Raw genomic sequence first — 21,535 nt, 5'->3', positions numbered from 1 at the left:
TGAGAAACATTTATGTTCATTATAAACAAGAACACTTTTTAACATTAAAAAATTTGAACTTTAAAAAATATGTAAAATGTTCAAGAAATGTAAACAGGAATTTTCATCTCGTTTTCCATATGGTTATGTAAGCACCTTAAATATCAACACAGATCACAGACAAGCCCATTTACATTCATAAGAATTTCCTAAATAAGAAGACATTAAATTGTTTCCAAAATTAAATGTTATTTTTTGGCAGCTGAAGTAATACTTGTAATCAGAAAGATTGAAGGATAATATGCACTATTTATAAGTAAAATCTCCACATAATTGAAATTTTCTTTTTTCACAGGAAGCAACTTAAAATATTTACATTTAATATTTCTAGTAGGCACTTTCATACAGGTATCTCTGACTTTTTATATCTGAAGATAAGGACCATAATTAGATTCTCTTGATGACTCAGGTTAGCATTGTAAACATCCATAATTGTTCAGCATTTCCTTTTTCTTCCTTAATGACTAGTTATTCATAAAAATTTATGCCATTATATCTTCCTTGAAAAGCTCCACCAACTCTAATATTAACTATATACTTGCAATAGGCAAATAATCTGGATGGTTGGAGATATTTGTTAAATAACAGAAATTAATTATTGAATGAGATTTTAAGAAATGAGCAAGGTGAGAGGAAGGAGCTATAATGGTTACGTGGCGATTGTTTAAGGCAACTGGAGTTCCTTTAGCCTTTTATTTGTGATTTTGTTTGTTTCATTATTTGTTGGGATAGTTTTTTGCTTAGGGATTATGCTCTAGGCTGCCCAAAGACTGATTTTAGAACAGTTTTTAAGAAGAAAATGGTATTACTTGGTTTTTGATTCAAGCAGTCAACTTCTGTACATTACGACTGAATGAAATATCTTTTTTTTTTTAGTCTTTCAAATACACTTGAAAAACTTACTTAAATTTGGTAATGAATTAAACTTTGTAAAAGGTTTTCCAACCAAAATACAAATTTTAAGTGCACTTTAAGTAAAAATAAAAATACACAACAGAAAACCAAACAAGTCACGTGTGAAGTATTAGTTTCTAGGGCTGCTGAAACAAATCACCATGCACTGCGTGGCTTAAAATAACAGAATTGTTCTCTCACAAGTCAGGAGGCTGGAAGTCCAGGATGAAGATGTCACCAGGGTTGATTCCTTCTGGAGACTCAGAGGGAATCTGTTCCCTGCCTTCCTCCTAGCTTTTGTTGTCGCTGGTAGGCGCTGGCCTTGACTTGTAGCTGTAGAAATCCAGTCTTGTCCTCCATCTTCACAGAGCTTTTTGTCATGTGTGTGAGTGTGCACGCGCATGCACATGCTTGAGTCCTCTCCTTTTCTTAATAAGACACCGTTCAATGGATTTAGGACTGACTCTAACCTAGTATGACTTCATCTTTAACTTGATTACTTCTGCGCAGACCCTATTTGCAAATAAGGTCACACACACAGTACTGGGGGTTAAGACTTGAGCATATCATTTTGTAGGAACATATTTCAACCTAGTATATATGTGTACATAGTAGCTATTTTATATGTACTATAGAATATGCAACGTATAATTATGAAAAGTACAAACTTTGTCTTGATAGATGATTTCACAGATGGAGGAGACAATCAACTGCGAATCGATTTTTAAATGGCACCATCTTAAAAAATAAAGATTTTAACGTCCTACTTGGAAAAAGCATCCTTTCAAGTCAAAGAATGAAGTTGCAACAACAGCAAGCTCTCTATTCTGCCCACTCTATCTTGATTATAAGTGAACATTCTAATTAGAACCAACCCTCATAATTACTTTTATATTAATAGCATTATAAGGTAAATGTTCCTCTATCTGGGTTTTATCTCTCTGCTATAAATTGCATTGTTACTTCATATCATGCCCTGTGCATTGTCACTTACTGGAGATACTTTTTAGACAGAATTGGGGCCATGCATAATTGTAGATGCATCTGAGAGATCGGGGCAGGGAGGGTGCATTTTCCCCTTTCCTTGCAAGGCTGGATCTCTCTAATTTGGCTGTAAAATACTGATGTAAGACAACCCCAATGAGTTCTGGTATTTTTCTGGAATTCCTGTGTAAAAAGTGATCAAATAGGTAAAGGACGCCTAACAGATCAGTCTCCTGGCTTTTTCCCTCCTGATATCATGCAAAGAAGAGAGTCTATTTATGCTCATTAACAAGAAGAGCTTCGATCTCTAGGTTATACATCCTATGGCCCAGTGACAGCCACCATCACGCTAGAACAAAGGAAAAGTTTACATTTTTAGGGAGCAGACTTCTTTTTATACATTTTTGAGTTCAACACAAATTGGTGACCTTGAGGAAGAAGACATTTCAGCCCCTTAAACCACCAGGTTCCTCAGAAATCCAGCTTGATCCACTTTCCCTCTTTATAGCGGTCTGATTTATGTCAGAAGCTTGTTTCTATGGGTATCAGGTTGCCTTTCTCGCAAGCCTTTTTAATTTGCACCGTTATCTAGTGATAATGGTGCAATGGGCCTGCGTCTCCTGAAAAATACAAAACTGTGCGTTGCCACAGAACACGCCTAAGACTTCCCGGGCTGAGGGGAAGCTCTGCTGGATGCTGTTAATGGGATGGTAGCTGACAAAAAATGTCAAAGATGTAAGTTATTGTTCCAGTCCACTTGAAACCTTAGAATATGTTCCCCCAGTCACCCTATTAATGGAGATATATTATCTCTCTGAGAATTTCCTGTCAAACTCTGTTAAGTAAATAAAGGAGAGTTGAAATATCAGAAACAGAGCTAACAAATGGAGCGAAGGCCTCCCCTTGAAAGAAGAGAGCCAGCTGTTTACTGCACTAATTCGAAACAAAATGAAAATGTATGTTTTTCATCTTTGTGGAATATAGTTTTCAAACATAGATTCAAAATTGGCTTTAGAAAAGACTTTCATTTTTTTAAAAGGGATATTGAGTGGTCTGGTTTTTGTGTGACAAATGTGACTGAGCCTTGACATAAGACAAATGCCTGGTTGAGCCTCGCCTATTACCTCTAAATTGAACTCAAACCACAAAGTATTGTTTGAATCATTTAGCCGGCTTAGTCTGGATGTGTCAAGATCAGAACAGACCAGATTTTTTTTTTTTTTAATGGTCTGGGACCCCTAATCCTAACTACCAATGTCCAGGCAGGACCCAGGAAGCTGATACGGATGAGCAAAGCTACCCAGCTCTCTGGTTCCATGCAGATTTCAATCAAATTCCATGTCACTCTAGGAACCCAGTATATACTTAGAATTTCATCTTGTCAGGCTGGTAGTTCTCAACTTGGGGGTGATTTTTTGCCCCTGGGGGACACTGGGCAATGTCTGGAGACCTTTTTGATTGTCACGCAGGGGAGATCGCTCTTGGCATTTAGTGTGTTGAGGCTGGGGATGCTAAACATTCTACAATAACACAAGACAGTCCCCATGACAAGGAGTACCTGGCCCAGAACGTCAATAATGCTGAGGTTGAGAAACTGCAGTCTAGAGCAGTGCTTTTCAAATGTGGGTGTGTGTCAGAACCACCTTGAAAGCTAACCAGGAAAAGGGAGGCCCAAGCTCACTGCAATGGGTGAGGGCTTGAGCCTCTGTATCTTAACCAAGTTTCTAGGCGATTCCCAAAGTTTGATAATCACTACAATGGATATGAATTATTTTCCTAAGTTGGACATAAGCCATTATTCAAAACCTTTTTGGGGTACCTCATCTCCAACTGCATGATATCTTTTGAATAGGAAAGAAATAAATCTTACGACGGTAACTGAGTAATGATGATTTCTCTAGACCACTATTTCCTAGTCTGTGAGAATCCACGTGTGCAAGCATTGCTAATAGAGCTGAAAAAATATTCTCTTACACATGTAAATATATGAATATTTTCCAAATTGCATAATGATCTGATTAATAATGTACAGTTCATTTAAAAGTGTTACCAAGTGTTTTTTAAAAATAGATGAAGATTAATGTATAGCTACTATCATGTGTGGGCTCATGAAATATTTTGGTGTTTAGTTTGTGCAAGGGGTCCTCTAACACGAAAACTGGCTGCAGACCACTTTTTCAGGAATTTCCTAATTTTTTTTTTAAACCAAAGTACCAATGATCCCAGTTTCTTCTGAGATGCCAAGTTTCTGCATCTAGTACTTGGTTTGAAGCAGTATATTTCCAACCTTGACTTCACAAATAAATTACCCAGGAATCTTGTTATTCTTCAGATTCCAATTAGATTGTCTTGGGCTTGTGATTCTGCATTTGTGACAGATTCCCAAGGAAATGCAGATACCCCAGGTCCTCAAACCATAATTTGAGTAGCAGGGATCCAGACATGGCCATTTCTTGGTGTCTGTGGTACTTTATATACCGTATTTAAAAAAATACACTATTTCTCAGTAAAAAAACATGTCCAATCAACAAAATATCACAACTCACATTTAGTTTGCATAAACCGTAGAGAAAGGCCTTCTTCTACATGAATGGACTAGTTTTTCTAATCATAGGGTTACCAGCTAATAAAAACACTGGAAGAAAATTCAGGTGAAAACAAAATCTCATATAGAAAGAAGAGTTTGGCCATGAGAGGGCTTTATGGTAGGATGCCCCTGATTGCCCCAGTTAAGAACCACATTTTGTTCCCAGTCAACTCTGGCTTCATCACTTGCTCTGGCATGGCCACAACTTCATGGCAAACAGGTGGGATCACTGGGGTTGCCTTAGACTCTGACGCATCACTTGGTAAATGCTCCTAAATATCCTTCCCTGACTTTCTGCAGCTATTATTTTGTTTTAATACATAAACTTCAATACACTGCTAGTCATGTCATCACTTATTAGGTCTAACCTAACACATTCTAACAGACTTAAAAAAATATAACCAGGTAAATTTCCAGGGCAACTAGCTGGTTTGTTTTGTCTGTGGTAGAAATGGGACATTTGTAGAAGATAAACATACGACAGACTCTCGATGTGGGTCTGCAGATTAATAACAGTTTAAATTAAACACTGTGGCATTTCTTCTTCTGGCCTAGGTTCTGGTACTAAATCTGGCTAATAAAACAGTTTGAAACCTATATAAAAATAAAGGGTGAATTAAAATGCAGATGTTAAGTCTGCATTGACAGCTGGCTTTGGAAATGATAGCTTTGGGGTCCAAATTATGTCTCCCTTCCAGAAGCCAGATAGAACAGACCTCATTGATTGACTCACTCCAGCCAATGGGTATGATACAGGAATGTTTCTAGATTCTTTCAATTTTTGAAGGTGGAAATTTGGATTTGTGTGTGAAATCTCCTGATTTTCAAGTGTGGAAAAAAAAAATTTCAATCATTGCGTGGAAAGCAGTGCACTGAGACTGGAAGTTGAATTTGGTTTTCAGAGACCCAGCTTGCAATCTTTGACCTACAACAGTGGCTTTCCCAGATCAGCAGTGTTTACATTATAGAGGGCTTTAAGCCCTTCCTGTGGCTCAAGTACAAGCTCAAGTTTGACAGTCGTGGATCTAGAGCTTTTCTGATGTGCCTCATCAGTTCCTCCTGCCAAGAACCAGAACTTCTGCTTCAGTTTCCATTTAATGTTACAATTCCAGGAGCTCTGAGGTACAGGCTTGTTTTCTACCAATTTAGGTCTCACTCCTGAGCTGCTCTCCCCACTTCACCATCTAGTCCCTGGCTTGGATCCCACTTTAACCTGCTTCTCACCCACCCAAGTTTTTGTTTCTGATGCAATACAGTGACGAATAGCATGGTTAAGGTACACCTGCTTTCTAACCATGCACATCTGTTACCTCTAGGAATGATAAGCACTAAACCAAATACTACAAATAAATGTCTGGCCTAGCACCCACCACAAAATAAGCTCTCAGTAAATGTTAGGTATTACTAATATCCTAAGATCATAAAGATCCAGCAAGATAACAATCTCCCTTTCTGGGTGACTATGTTGAGGCTCAAGAAGTTAACCTTTCGGAAAGTTAGGCCTACAGTCAGGGACAGGCGAGTGCTGGATTTGCCAATGTGAGCTGCCACTCTCGAATCCTGTGCTTCCCTTACTGTGAGCTCCCTCCACTGTCTGGGGGAGTGGTGCCACTGGCCTGGCCACCTCTTCTGGACACCTCATTTTGACGTGTCAGAGCCCCTTGTCCAGGCCTTGCCCCTTCTCCATCAGCCCAGGACGTAGATACCAGAGGTTCTGCCTCAAGGCAGTGGGAAGGCGGGGATGATGCCAGTTCTGAAGGACACTCCCCTATGCCTGAGTGGTTCTCAGGGTAAAGAGAGCTCAAGGGTGAGATAGGCCTGGGAGGTGAGTCCCATATCTGATATCATCTGGTCAGACTGATGCTACTGAAGGAAATTTCTGGCCACTAGCAGAATATTTGGGCTTCCCTAGCCAATAACCAAACATCCACGAAGGGTGGGTGACATCCTAAATTGTGCCAAGGGCAGTAGGTAAAGCCCCAGGTCAGGTGAGTTGGCAGGCAGAGGGCAGTGTGGGTAACCATGCCTGGTTGGTGAAGACTACCCAGAAAGAGTACAGGTGACTAGCCGCTTCGAGGGTTTGTGTCTACCACTACTGGGGGTCCTCCCCGAGGTGGCAAAAGGGGGCTGAATGTCTGACTCGGCTTGTCTGCCGAGCCAAGTTCCCATGGGGCAACACTACCAACAGGAGGTAGCCTTTTCTAATTCTCTCAAAGACAGAGAATGGGTCATGCTGGGCCTGAGTAAAAGGAGAGTAGGGAGAGGATTGGGAACAGGTTGAAATGTGGATGACCCCATGTGAGAGACAAAGTCCTACAGGACCTAGAAATTAGGTGGCATTGATGAATGACAGAATTGAAAAACATGGAACACCTATTCATTCATGTATTCCACACTTGAGAGCTTTTGAACAAATTATTCATAGACTCAGTGTTTAGGTTTATAGAAAAATTCAGCAGAAAAAGCAGAGAATTCTCATATGCAGTCTCCCCTCCCCCTAAGTCCACTCCTCCGCCTCCAGGTTCCACTCTAACACCTTGCGTTGGTGTGGCGTGTGCGTCACCATGGATGAACCAACGTTGCTACCTTACTATTAACTAAAGTTGGAAGTTGACATTAGGTTTCATGTGTGGTGTTGTACACTCCATGGGTTGGTGCAAATGTGTAATGACATGTTTCTGCCATTATCACGTCATACAGAGCAGCCTGACTGCCCTAAAATCCCCCTGTGCTACACTATCCATCCCTTTTTCCAATCACTGATGGCCAATCTCTTTACTATTGCCATAGTTTTACCTCTTCCAGAAAATGAGAGTTGAAATCAGAGAGTATGTAGCTTTTTCAGATTGGTGTCATTTTTTCCACAATATGCATTTAAGCTTACAGCATGTCTGCTCTTGGCTTAATAGTTCATTTCCTTTTAATACTGTATAACATTATATTGTGTGAATATCACATGCAGCTTTTGATATGCAGAGTAATGTGCTGAGTACCTGGGTTTACACAAGAAACCACGCCTAAAATTCCAACCACCAGTCTTGTGCCCAGATTTTGCATTGTCATTTTTATACATTATTTCATCCAAGTTCTCATTAAAGTCCCTGTGAGTCATGTGCTAGTTTCCTGATTTTATATGTGGTAACTGAGGCTAAGCTTAGTTAACTTGCTCAAAGATTGCATGTAGTAGAGTCTGCTTTTGAACCCAGAGCTTATATTCCACTTTGTCTCACTCCTTTCATTGTAAATATATATCCATTCGTTGTCTTTGGGAGACTATAGTTGAGTGTGAAACACTACAGAGCTGAAGAATTTGCATTGCATGCCTCAGATTCTCCATCCAGTATCTGTTTAATTAAGCAAAGTTTTCTTCCCCTGCTTACCATCTCTTGCCCCCATCATTAAAATCCTCTAAAAATTGTGCCTAGTATGCCAAGCAATTCCGATCTTGCCCTCTGCTTGCATACTCTTCCAGAAAACAAAATCCTGGTACTAAAGTAAATGGGGACTTCCTGCCACATGATACTCTGTCTGGTTCCAAAGCTCCATATCCTTTGCTCTCTGTGTCACAGTCCACATCTCCTAGGAAAGACACAGATACAGCTGGTAAACCAGACTCCATCTTTAATCTTCCACACTTAGCATCCTCCTGACATCTTGGCCAGATGGTTTGCTTTGGGGAAACTCAGAAGGTCAGTATTGTTGGCAAGGCTTATGGACTAGAGTTCAAGGTCAGAAGAGTAGGACAATATATTCACTCCTCTCCAAATGGCAACATGGCCTCACATGCTACAAGGGACTTCATTTATGTTGGCTACCCAGCCAAGGGCCCCAATTTCTCTCCCAATTTATTTGCCTGAGGAAATGATGTGTCCAGTACTTTGAATTCTTTACTCCTCTGTGCAGTGGAGAAACCTGGCAGACAGGTTTCTTGTAATCTAGGGGTCAGAGTTAATATCGCCAGGAATGGGACAAATAAAATTTCAAGCCACTGGATAGGATGCTGTGAAAAGAACACAGTATCATTTCTGTGATATTCCTGCTAAAGCTGGATTACCTAAATCTAACCATGAAAGATCATTAGACAACCCCAAATTGGCAGACATTCTATAATGGTACTCAAGATAAGCAGATGAATGGTAATCCCATAAATGTTGATTTTTATGATTTTGAGATTTGTATGGTAGTTATGTAGAATGTTCTTGTTTGTAAGAAATATTCCTTAAAGTATCAGGACCGATAGGGCCAATCATGTCAGAGATTTAATCTTTGTAATGTTCTTGCACCTTTGTTGTTTGAGATTGCTTCAAAAAAAAAAAAAAAAGCAAGCTATCTCCCAGTAGCAGTAGCCTTATCCACAATGCCTCTGGCTGGTATGTTAGATGTCAGGACATCTGCAATGTGATCTCACCCTCCCTTTAGTCCCCATGACACCCCTGGCTGCTGGTCATTTCTTTACTGTGGTTGGGGAAAGCATATCTAGTCCCAGCTCAGGTTTCCCTCTGCAGTCAAAAATGTCCCCTAACCACCCCCCCACCATCCTATGTGTTAGTTCAAGTCCAAGGTCAATCTCATTTTGTTAGGCAGCCCCCTGTCACAGCAACCTGGTCCATTTCCATTTTTTTGATCAGTTGGACTGTTAGCTTCTAACACGCAACTTAGCACTTAGCTGTACAAACGTGCCTATTGCCTGCCAACTCTAACGAACCCTCTTGGAAAACAGCGCTCATCTGAGAGCCTTCCATGACTACCTTCTTCGTAATATATGCTCAATGAACACCTAGTCTCGAACTGAACACTGCCTGATCAGATGTTCATTGTTTCATGAAACAATGTTCATGAAAGACCTAGTTACAATCATTTCTCTGTGAAAATCTCAACACTTAGCAGATACAAAGGATCTCTACTCTTCCTGGGTGTGACTGCAAATTTAAAACATGTGGCAATGACACTCAAGGGCCAACTTTCTGGAGCCTAAGAAACCCGTAATTGTAGCCTCTGTGACATATTCTCCAATAAAATACTTGCACTGTGTGTCCATCTAAGACTTCTTGTGTCTTTCAAGCCACTTTTCTCTTTGGGTTTATCTTCTTGTTAACATCTGCATGGAAAAGTGTTTTCACGGAATACAGAATGGAGAAGTGCTAGCACTAAAGAATGCAGGCCACCTGCTAAGTTCCTCCAGGATTATTAGACCCAACTGTTTGCCACACAAAAGACACTCATGCCTGCTTACTTATAAAGATCCTGGTCTTTCAAAGACATCTTATTTTTAAGCTAAAAATCATCCTCTGCCTGGGGTGGGGGAGGAATCAAGAGAATGGAGGTACCATGGTACATGAGGTGGAGGGAAGCCTCTATGGTCTAAAACACCTGTGCAGTCCTCTCCTAGGTACGTGAATTGTATAACTGCATAGCCAACTGAATTTCTGCATTTCAGTTTTGTGAATTTGTAGATTTCCCATTTTGTATCTTCATACCATGCTTTGATGTGAAGACAGAAAGTCTCTAGCATTTAGTATATGTCTCTGTTTTTGTGGATGTACTTGCTCAACCCAATTTTGGAAATATGGCCTTCGGTGGCTCATTTTTGTATGATTGGTACATAATGATACTCATCAGTAGCTTATTGCTATGTAATCAAAACTACTCAAGATTTCAATGCTGCACTAATATTAACTTCAACCATTTACTATTTTAATGAAGTGAGTGTTGATATAAACATTTGCATACTTATTTGTCAATACAAACAGATTTGATGTCGAGTAATAAGGTCATTAGAAGTAATCACATATTTATGTTTTTAATCCCCATTTCCCCCCCACCCCTCACTCTAGTTCCTCTCCTCTTCACCACTGCACTAAATAAACTAGGTAGCATTGAATCCGCAGTACAGGACCACCGTGGGCTTTTCCAGTATAGAGTCTGTCACCATCATTCCAGAATCCGCTGGCAGGTGCCAGGTGCACAGAGGAAGGTCACTTTCTATAGTCAGATTCTGCAAGAGGCTCAGAGGCTATAAGCTGAGCTGCAATTGGTTTTAGCAGTTTGATGCATTCACCAAGTCCCAGATGAGCCCAAAAAACAAAAGCCTGACAAACAACAAACAGTTCTCACCCACGTTAAGGCTGCGCCTCAAGATGCATCTCCTGCTCTTGCCTGCCGCCTACCCTCTGCTTCCACCAAGACAGTCCGGATCTAGGCAAAGGAGGTGTGGCTTTGGAAGATAAAATAACTGGGCCATACAGGTGGGAGGGAGGAAGCAGCTGAAGGTGCTCTCTGGAAGCCAAGATGCCAAGTGTTGGAAATGGAAGGCATCTTTGAGATCCTTTATCTAAAACCCTTATTTTAAACAAAATAGTGAGGCTGAAAGAGGTCATGTGGTTTGCCTAAGGTCATACAGCCACTGTGGACTGTTCCTCAAAGTACTCTTCAGAATGGCCTTTTCTTGAACCAGTACAAGGGGTTTGGTCACTAGTCAGAAATAGGGTCGGCTGTCCCAAGTCATGTCTGAGTATGTGTGCGTGTATATATATCACCATATTTGCACTAGCATTCATTCCCACACACTCTACCCCCATTACCTTTGGGTGATAGCGACTGGGACCCAAGCCTTCTGCATTGGCTACAGTCAAGGTGGGAGAGTCAACCAAAGTGCCCTGTCCTTCCTTCACTTATAACCCTGGCCAATCTTACTCTCTTTTCTTGGGATTTATGTCTTGAACCATAACAGACTCAGAGTGGGAGGAGTTGATTCATCCCAAGGCAATGAACTGCCTAGTAGGGACCATCTCCAAGGCCCTGCTCCCTGCAACCCAAGTACTACTCTGGTCTCCCACCTGGTCTGTGATTCTGGGAGTGGCCCTTAATCTGTAGTGGACGCTGGGGGCAGAGTGACCCTGTGGCCCTCAGGGTTCCCTGAGGGTGAGTCTGCCTTCCAGGGGATAGATGGCATTATCTGGAGACACTGCTGGTTGTCACAGCTGGGGAGCAGTGGTACTGCTCTAGTGGGTAGAGCCCAGGGCTGCAGCCACACGTTCTTTACTGCACAGGGCAGCCCCCACAAGAAAGAAGTATGTGACGCCAAATGTCCATACTTGTGAGGGTGAGAAATCCTGGCCTACCCCTATTTCCATACCCTCTCACTTGTCGGCTTCCCTTTAGAGGGCAAAAATACTTCCCCAGTCTCTTTTACAGCCAAGGGTCAGGGACCCAAGTCATGCACTTTTGGCCAGTGAGACTTAAACAGAATCTACTTTCCTACTGAAAGTGCAAAGATCAGCTGGTACTCTCCTTCCCCTTTCACCCCATTTGATGGTAGATGACATCTGTTCTGGCAGCCATTTTGTGATGATGAGGGAAAAAAGTCGAGAGAGTCACAGATACCCAGTCCTTAGATTACCTACCACTGAGCAAATACTAATGGCCATCTCCTTTCAGACTTCTTGTTGTTGAAGAAAAACTGAACCTCATTTGCTTCAGCCATTAATGGTCAAGTATTACTTGACTTGCAGTTAAAAGCATTCCAATGGTTACTCCTTCCAACAAATTGTTTTTCTTCTAATATAAGCACAATCCGTTTTTGTATATTTGCAAGAAAAGAACTGATATAAATGTGAGACTTTGTGGATTATGTACTGCAGCCAGAAATGACCTTTTTCTCTGGTTATTCTTGATGCTGGCTGAAATTTGGGCTATATATAGCAAGCTAATATGGTCAATTCTTTACTAGCATTCAGCAGTATTTTTAGATCTGTGCCCTGTGGTAAGGCTTGTGATAACAATTACTTTCTTAGTGGGACTACATCAAACTAAAAAGCTTCTGCACAGCAAGAAACCCCTGAAAAAAAAGGCAAAACAAAAAGGCAACCTACAACATGGGAGAATGAATATACTTGCAAATAATATATCCAGTAAGGGGTAGTATCCAAAATATATAGAGAACTCATATAACCCATCACCAAAAATAATAATCATTCAATAAAAAATGAGCAAAGAACCTGAATAGACTTATTTTTTCCAAAGAAGGCATACAGATATATGAAATGATGCCTAATATCACTAATCACCAGGGAAATGCAAATCAAAACCACAGTGAGGTATCATCTCACTCCAGTCTACATGGCCACTATCCAAAAGACAAGGAGTAACAAGTACTGGTGAGGATGTGGAAAAAAGGGACCCCTCCTACACTGTTGGTAGGAATGTAAATTGGTCCAGTCACTGTGGAAAACAATATAGAGATTCCTCAAAAAACTAGAAGTAGAAATACCATATGACCCAAGCAATTCCACTTTTGGGAATCTTCCCAAAGAAAATAAAATCACTAATTCAAAAAGATACATGCACACTTATGTTCACTGAAGCATTATTTACAATAGCCAAGATATGGAAGCAGCCCAAATGCCTATCAACAGATGAATGGATAAAGATTTGGTACGTACACCTAATGGAATATTAGTCAGCCATAAAAAAGAAGGAAATCTTGCCATCTGTGGCAACAGGGATGCACCTAGAGGTATCATGCTCAGTGAAATAAACCAGGCAGAGAAAGATAAATACCATGATTTCACTTATATGTAGAATCTAAAAAAAAAAAATAAACAAAAAAGAAATAGACCCACAAATGTAGGCAACAGACTATTGGTTAGCATAAGGAGAGGGTCAGGGGATGGTAAGGATGAAAGAGATGAAGGGATGAAGAAGTACAAACTGCAAATTATAAAATGAGTTAGTCATAGGAATGGAAGTACAACATAGAGAATATTACCAATAATATTGTAATATCTTGGTACAGAAGCAGGGGATAATGGCACTTATGCCGGCAAGCATCTAGTACCATATATAATTATCAAGTCACTATGTTGTACATCTAAAACCAATATAATACCATATATCAACTTTGTTCCAATAAAAACTTACTCTCTACCTTTTAACTATAGGTCAGAAAGGTTTCTTTCTTTTAATTCTAGGTCAGAAAAATCCTTCAAGCTGTAAAGTCATCTAGACCTGTGTCCAGGGAAGGCCTTTCCAACCTGGGACTGGGAAGCAGAGGTGACATGTTGTTCATGCTCTTGTGTAAAGCGAACATGAGGACTCAAGATCAGGCATCTCAGACAGACCTGCCCTCCTCCAGCTCTCTCCCAGCCACTTCCCAGGGTTCTTAAAGGAGCCGGGGCTGAAGCCACTGCCGGGGAGCCTCCTCTGACCATGGCTCCGTTACTGCTGCCCTGAATTTTTATTGCTGCTTTGAGCAGATAAGGCAGAGAAGCAGAAGGAAACTCTCCAAGCACTCTCTGATGAAGACACAAACTGCAGCTGTCACTGCACCCCTCACTGGGGGCTCATCCCTCCCCTAGTGCAGGCCCTCCTTCCCCACCTCCCCACCCAACCCCGGACGGCCCAGGGGAGCAGGGGTCCACTCTGGCCTGCTGCCTCCCTCTCAGCATGGCTCCTTAGAAGCAGAGGACTGTCATTCATTGGCTTATTTTCTCCAACACCTCACTGGGGACACATGGAGTCGTAACTGCTGTTTAGCACCACAGCTTGGTCTTGATCAGGGTGACAATGTCTAGTAATTTCTTGGAACTGAACCATTTTTTGGAGACAGTCTTCACATAGAAGTTAAGAATCTGGGTTCTGTAGTTTGCCCCAGTGCAAATGGGGCTTTACCCGCTAGTAGGAATGGTAACACCGCCAGACACAGGGAAGGATGGCTGGCCACATGCAACATTTTCCTAAGGGCTCCATAAATGTTATCATACTTAGTAGCTGTTTGACTTTCATCCAGTTACTGAACATCTTTGAGCTTCAGGTTACTCAGCAAAATAAGGGTAAGAGAACCCGACTGAGACTGTTACAAGGACGAAAAGAAATGACGCAGCAGAGCGCATGACATCTAGAGGGTGGACTTCCAATGTTAGCTTCCACCATTGGAAGCTACAAGTCTTGACCAGCTGAGAGCTACCTGAGATTCATAGTTAAGATACAGGTTTAAGCAAACCATTCAGCTTGATTTACTTTGACTTTTCAAGGAGATAATCATAAGCTGAATTCTGAAACATGTCTTTCACACAATAGCCACCAAGTAGCACAGCATGGGTGTAAAACCAAGACTCAAACACTGGGGGCCTGTGGAGGCTTCTAGCTTCCTTCTTGCCTCTAAAGCATGTCTTTGAAGCTGGGTGGCTGGGATTTATAGGAAGGATCTGAATGTTTGAAGGTTATGATTCAGTAGTCTCTTTCTTTGCTTGCTAGAGCAAGCTTACAATTAATAATTTAGAAACTATTTGGCAAATATACGCATTCCAATGATTTGCTGTAGTTGAAGCTGGAGGAAAGTGGGCCATTGAGCTGGGATGGGGTGACATAAATGATGATGATGATGACACATGATAATAAAAGACATGGATAATCTGTTATTACTGAGTGCCAAGTACCATGTCCTGCATCTTATCAAGTCACCTACCCCTGAGAGAAAGGCATGACCTCCCTACACCCAGGAAGAGTAAACGACTTACCCAGGGACCCAGCTTGGAATCAGCAAAGCTGGGACTTGAACTGTCGTCATTTCCAAGTCTAGTTCCCATATCCACCTTGCTCTGGTCAAGGCCGTGAAGCACGCAGAGCATTCTGTAACTGCTCTGTGCAACCCCACCACAAAGGGGAGAAACTGCCGCTCTGGCCCCAAATGGATGAGGCTTTGTGGCCTTCTGGACACTAGCTCTGGCTGGGGTAGAATGCAAGACTAACTCTGACTCCCTGTAGACAGGAGCTGAGCTCTGAGAAGCCCTAACCAAAGAGTCTTCACGGCAGAAGGAAGGAACATTCATCTTGCAAATCCATGGATTCAAATCAAATTCTCAGCCGATATTAGAATATCACCTTGGAAAACCTGTGTCCTACTTTTTTCTCACAACTGTGTCTAACATGCCATACAGAAAACCTCTAGAGTCCTCCCTGCACTAGGATCCCCAAGAGACACTTGGTATAAAATGTATCCCTATGACCTCAGCAATGAGCTGGTATTTACCTGAATTCAGAAAAACAATGGTCTAATCAGGGACAAGTTACAGCTGTTTGGCCTCTTCCGTGTACGCTCTGCAGAAACGGTGCACATTCATAAACAGCCTGTCAGTCAGGTTCCGGCCGACCTCACCAGATGTGGACGGACAGAGCTGAACCTGTAAACCTCTCACTTCATTAGCCAGACCTTCCTAGCCGCTGTTTATTCTTCCTTGAGATAAATGAAAGTTACCTATTTCTTGCCAAGGCTTTTACAGAGAAACCTGGCTTTTTTTTTTTTTTTTTGGAGTTGTCCTTCAGGCTCAAGTATAAAATTTGTGGGAACTCTCAGGGAAATTTAAAATCCAGTTCAATTTACTAAATTTGCCTTAGACTGTCAACTAATGGAACAATTTCTTATGAAGGGCTTGCTAGAGGAGATTTGAATAGCAAAAGGTGTACTTTCAGCCAGCGGTAATAAGAGGACTCTTTAGGAGATGCCTGTCCATCATCAGACAAGATATTAGAGTCTTGGAGAATCATAAGCGAATTCATGGAGGTCCAGGGACTAACCCACAAATCTCTTTCTTACCTCTGCTCCCTGGGAAGTAATCATGTTTGGCAACGAGGGCAACCACGTGTGGTTGCACAGGCTATGCACCGCACAATCTCACTATGTCAACAAGGCTGATTCAAAAGCCCCAAACCGCACCACCACCCCCCCCCCAGCCCTGCCGCCAAAAAAACAAAAGCCCCAAACCCAAATTCTTACTTTACCATGAGACATAATTCACACTATATAGGGTCAGCAAGTTCTTAATCTTTTTGGGGTCATGACAAGTGGGAGATGCAGAGGGCAACTACAGATTGTCTTTCCAGAAAAATGCACAAACTTTCAATAGCTTGGATATAATTCAAAGGGGTTCATGGGTCACCAAGCCCCATCCATGGACTCCAATACTTGGCATAAGAGTATCAGTTTCTGGTCGAACCAGTTGAGAAGCCAAATCAGAATTAGAAGTTTGCTTGATAAGCAAGTATTCCAATACTAATGGTGTCAGACTAAGAAAACACGGTGCATCCAACTCCATGCTGAGAATGGATTTACTTTGGCGTGAGAAGAATCTCAGTCAGAGGGAGGCTCCCTCTCATCCGTACTCAAAGCTGGGATGGACAGTCTCAATGGTAGACATCCACATGCTCACTTTTCCTTGGCTTTGATTTTAGATCAACACCCACCCAAACCCTCTGCTTCCTGATTGACACATTCTTCCTTCAAATATGTTGATCCATTTAAGCCTCACTGGTTGGGTGCCATTTGAGTCTTCCAGAGATCGACCACATCTCTGCCCGGATCTACTCTGTGTTTATCTTGCCTTCTAACTTCAAAGAGTGATGACTTATTTCTATTTGCAAATTCTTCAAGGAACCCCTCACACTAGTTTTATATTAGGCATTATACCAGATCCTAGACAAAACAGCAGCAGCAGCAATGAACACTTATTTTGTTCATTCTATGCATTTAGTTTCCTAGGGACAATTGAACATATGTAGATGTCTTTCAATCTCCCAAATACACTTTGCCACTGGCACCAAGTATTAATCCTCAGCCCCATTTCACAGGTGAGGAAACTGATGCCTAAGGCAGTTTAGTTGTACAAAGTCACAAAGTATATGGCACCACTGGAAGTCACCTGATCCCCTGGCTCAAACCTCTGTACCAGGGGTTGATGAACTTTTTCCTGTAAAGTGCCAGACGGGAAATATCTTAGTTTTATGGGCCATACAGTCTTTAAAAGTACTCTGTTCTGCCACTGTAGTAGGAGCAGTCACAGATGTACTAAAAGCAGGCACAGCTTTGTCCTGCAGGGCTTAGTTTGCCATCTGCTGCTCTGGGTCATACTTCCAGCTTCACGTCTTAAGAGGTGGTCATCTCAAAGCACAAGAGAGTCATGACTTGGACATGTACAGCTTGGTAGTCTTTTGAAGTAAAATTGAGTTTTGATAGTTAAAAAAATAAATGATAGTAAATGCCGATAAAATCATACATTCAAAGTAATGTGAATATCTCACTTACCATTATGGGAAATTTTGTCTTCAATTGTGTGTCCCAAATTGCACAGGGCTTCTGAAACCTTCTCATTCTTTATTTTCTGGAGATGCAGGTTTATCTGACATAACACAAACAGATCAAATGAAAGGTTAGCAACGTCAAGATTTCCCCAATTTCCTGTCATGCCTTGTTAAAAGGCAGGAAAGAAACCTCCTTATTAAACATTCCTATAGCATGCGAGGTCTGGGAAAACAACAGTTTTGTTTATAATAAATACCATCCTTGCAATGACTGATACTCAACACCGAAGAGCGAACAGATTCATGCTAATGCTTTCTCATCATACTCTCTACGGTTTTAGGTGTTTCCCTGTTCATTCTTCACAAGCTCTATTATTCTGTGTTTGCCTGGAGAAACTTGTCTTCATGCTTAATTACAGATAGCATCGTGACAGGTAAAAGATACAGTCTGAAGTCCCTCCCTTGTGTGTTTACTGCCTGTGTGAGCAGAAAGTGACGTGGGGCAGATGGAGGCTGAGATGCTTGGAAGCAGACACGGAGACATTGCCTCTCCTTGAGGGAGGGGCAGCCGGGGACAGGGCGGCTCAGGACCGCCAGGATAGTGCGAGTCCTGCCCCAAACAGGTCCCTAGCTAGGTGAGAAAGGAGCGTGAACAGGAGGAGCAGGGGAATCCACCAGGGGAAACCTCCTCTCCAGTATCTGGGCTCTTCTTTTTTGTGAAGTTTTGCAAACTTTATTTCCGCTAAATGATATTAATTAATCCCTTTCTTTTTCCAGTGTTAACAAACAGCTCCAATTCTCAGAGTGGTTACTCTGCTACATTCCTCAAACTGTCGCAGGTTTAATAAAAACAGTGACAATGAAACATCAGTAAGAAGGGCAGCAACACAGCCGACCTTCATGAAGACTTTCCACACACCAAGCATCCATGTACCACTCTTAAAACTGCTGCTACCTCCCTCTGATACAGGGAACTGAGATGGAGTTTACATGTCCCAAAGCTTCACAAACAGGACGCTTGTATAGAATTAATTACGTTTAGTCAGAGTTGCCAATGTTTCTCAAACTCTCTTCAGTGTGGAACGCATACACACAGGAGAGATGGGAGGTTCGGAGGTAAAAGCCTGATAAAAAGCTAAATGCAATGTATTGGCAATCTCCTGGTATACTTTTACTTTTTTTTTTTCTTTCCTGTTTATACTTTCAGATTCTATTTAATATTATAGCTGTGTTTGCACAATGGCTTCAAACACTCCCAGGGTGAATCTCTGGGAGTTTGAGAAACGAAGATCAAGCCATCACTTCCCAGCAAGGGAATAATGAGTCAGACCTGAAGGCCAAGAGGGTCCAAAGGAACATGCAGATTGTCCAGCCAAATAAACTTACTTATTCTTCGGTGATTTCGTAACTGGAGGGAAAATGTTTTTAGGGTGAAAGGTTATCAAATCTAGCTCGCTTCAAAAGGGCTCATTGCCGGCAGGCCCTGATGGCACAGGCCCACCCACTTACCCATCAACAACATTTAGGGAACACCCCCCAGGTCACAGGCCCTGAGGCTACAGGAGTGAAGAAGGCCGTTTGCTCTCTAATGAGTTAAGGGGCTAATGGGTATTTGGATGTCACCAGACTAGAATAAGGCCAGGTGGGTTTTTGAAAAGTAACCCTGTCTTGACTGGAATGCCCTTCTTTTCAAAATCAACTTCCCCAATCTCTGATTAATCATTCTTGAAAGGCTGACAGTGCCTACCCATCTTTGCTAAATGTCTCATTAAAAGGTAAAACAGATTCTGGTTTCTAAGAAATCCCTCTTTGAATGAAGCCTATGTTCTTTATTTTGTTTTGAAAAATAAATGCTTCTTAATGGCCAAAATATTTAAGTTTGAAAGCCAGATAATGAGAACACACAATAATCGCTTCCCTCAACTTTTTTTATTCTAGCAATAATTTCCTTGTCACTTGACTGTGACTCCCGATTGTCACAATGACTCCGAAACAATGATTCGGTGCTGCCTGATGGCACAAAGTGAAGTTGTGAAGCTCATGCCAAAACCATGTCAACTTAGGAGAAAGACAGCAGCTCCGAGGAATCGCGCTCATTTAGAAAGCACGTGGGTTAGTTAGCCTACCTTCAGGATCTTGACTGGAGAAGGTTCGTCCCCTGTGGAAGGTTTTATTTGATAACATTCACTTTCTGAGACTCCACAAAGTTTGACCTGGTCCCTGAGGGCATCCTCCAGCTACCCAGGCAGGGAGCAAAGCCTCCCCAGTGTTTTAACGTGAAAAAAAATAATTCAAGTTGTTTTTGCTTAAGGATAAATCAAAACATTACTCAGCTCCGTGAAAGGCCACAGTGTGCTTTCTTAATCTCCAAGTCCTTCCCACACAATTCCAGCCCTAAAGGACTCAAAATGATGAGAGATGGAATCTGCTCTGCGTACATCTACAGCCCAAATGATCGGTAATCTCAGTGTATTACTAATCACTTGTTTATGTCTGAATCAAGGTAACTGTAGAATTAGCATTTCTGGGTCTGTCTTGCTTACTAATGAATCCTTATTATCACTCACTCACTCATTTCTTTACTCATTCTATAATGATTTCACGAGCACCTATGTTTCAGCTTCCTATTGCTGCTGTAAGAAAACACCACACACTCAGTGGCTTAAAACACTACAAATTTGTAAGCTTACAGTTCTGGAGGTCAGAAGACCCAAATCAGTCACCTGGGTTCAAATCAAGACATAGGCAGGGCTGCACTCCTTCTGATGCCTGGGAGAACCTGTTTCTTTGCCTTCCCCAGCTTCCGGAGGTTCCCTGCACGGGTGGCTCTGAACCCCACGGCCCTTCAGCCCCCGCTTCTGAAGGCACATCCTCCATCTCTGACTCTGGCCCTCCTACCACCTCTGAAAGCCCCCTGTGATTCCATGGGGCCCACCTGCGAGGTCCAGGCACTCTGTCTAGCGTAAGATCCTTAACACAACACACCTGCAGGCTCCTTGCCTGGCGAGGCCCGGCAGCCACGGGTTACTAGGATGAGCACGAGGCCAGCCTTGGGGGATGGGGGTGGGGATTTTTATCTTATTATAACCTCGTATGGGTGAGGCATTAGGCTAAAGCTATCAGGAGCAAAATGAGAAAGAGTTCCTGTCCTCATAACATTGTAGCCTAGTGGGATTACTTCCTGTCAGAGGGAACGTTATGAACAAAAGCTCGGGAGTAAGACTCAGAAGGGAACAAAGAATTTCGACTGGGAGGACTTCTGAGCACACAGTGGGGGTAAGGTACTTGCTTCAGGGAGGGGCAGGAGGAATGGGCATGGGGACAACCGGCAGGATCTTACAGGTTACCATTATTGGACAGGAGAAAGCAAGGCAGATTTTTCAATAGGGGGGGGGATGGGTGTGTGTGTGTGTGTGTGTGTGTGTGTGTGTGTGTGTGTGTGTGTGTGTGTGTGTGTGTGTGTGTGTGTGTGTGTGTGTGTGTGTGTGTGTGTGTGTGTGTGTGTGTGTGTGTGTGTGTGTGTGTGTGTGCGCGCGGGCACGCTCTGCCTGTGAAAACAACTAACTGCCCAGCTGATGTGTGGGGACTAGACTGAATGAACACTACAGTGCAGGTAGCCGGAACCATTAGAAAATGACTGCAGTAGTCCAGGCAGGTGGCAGTGGTAGCATGAATCAGGATGACAAAGGAAAGGAGAGGGTGATGAATGGCGACTGAGGACAGAGATAGGCAAACATGGCCCAACGGCCAAATCTGGCCCTCACCTGTTTTTGAAAGTAAAGTTTTCTTGGGACACAGTGATAACCCACCTGCTGCTGATTTTTCTATGGCTGCTTTTGCCTATAAAGGCAGAGCTGAGTACTTGTGATGGAGGCCATGATACTGCAGAGCCTGCGATATTTGTCATCTGGCCTTTTACAAAAATGTTTGCCAGCCTCTAACGTAAGAGGTTAAACC

Source organism: Manis javanica, chromosome 3 (assembly GCF_040802235.1).
Source record: "Manis javanica isolate MJ-LG chromosome 3, MJ_LKY, whole genome shotgun sequence".
Lineage (NCBI taxonomy): Eukaryota > Metazoa > Chordata > Mammalia > Pholidota > Manidae > Manis > Manis javanica.
The sequence above is the reverse complement of the archived record's forward strand: the minus strand, read 5'-3'. Positions refer to the sequence as shown.